Source organism: Somniosus microcephalus, chromosome 3, assembly GCF_052327205.1.
Source record: "Somniosus microcephalus isolate GS21.2 chromosome 3, FLI_Smic_1.0, whole genome shotgun sequence".
In the NCBI taxonomy this organism is placed as follows: Eukaryota; Metazoa; Chordata; class Chondrichthyes; order Squaliformes; family Somniosidae; genus Somniosus; species Somniosus microcephalus.
This window is the reverse complement of record NC_140989.1, coordinates 344,920,609-344,921,488: the sequence shown is the minus strand read 5'-3', so window position 1 is coordinate 344,921,488 and position 880 is coordinate 344,920,609.

The following is an 880-nucleotide window of genomic DNA, read 5'->3' as shown; positions in this document are numbered from 1 at the left end:
AAGGTTAAAGTACTAACTTTATCCTATGCTTTAGTCAGATATGGAGGATCTGGATCCTCGGGCCTCCACCTTGGGGGAGGGGTGGGAGCCTAAGCCTTGACTGTTGCCAACTTCTCCCTAAGTTCTCTAAGCTTAGGTAAGCGGATGTAACCTTATGGGGAAAGAACATATGCAATTAATATTGGGCATTCAGAAATTCTACCTATGTAAGTTTCCCAGCAGTTTGGTTTGAACACTTTCAAAGCATGTTTACTTAAGTGTAGTCAACTCCTGAGGTTTAAGTCTTGCGCAGTAAACAGTACAGGCAAACATAAACTTATCAGCCTCCACAGGTTCGATGGCAATGGAGACCCATTTTTTCCTTGCATCTCACGATCTGTCTCTAGAAATGTAATCTCTTTTGGGCTGCTAAACACACTGAGCATCTTGACATAAAATTGCATGGAACACGGGCACAGCCCAGTGTTTTGTTGCCACGCTGATATTTCTTTCAAAATTGAATAGACTTTTAAAAATTGGATATTTTCTCTATTATCCTTTACCTCTGCTATCCAGTTTAAGGACAATTCTGAAACGAGACCCTGGGTTCCACTCCCCCGCTCTTTCCCCATAGCCTGCAAATTTTTCCTTTTCAAGTATATATCCAATTCCCCGTAGAAAGTTACTATTGAATCTCCTCCCACCACCCTTTCATGCAGTGCATTCCAGATCATCGTATCTTGCTGCATAAAGAAATTTGCCTCATCCCCCCCCCCCCCCAAGGTTCTTTCGCCAATTATCTTAAAAGATATCTTAGAGATGTGACGAGAATTTTCTTTACACAGAGGATTGTCGGAGCATGGAATTCTTTGCTACAGGGAATGGTTGAAGTAGAGACCAT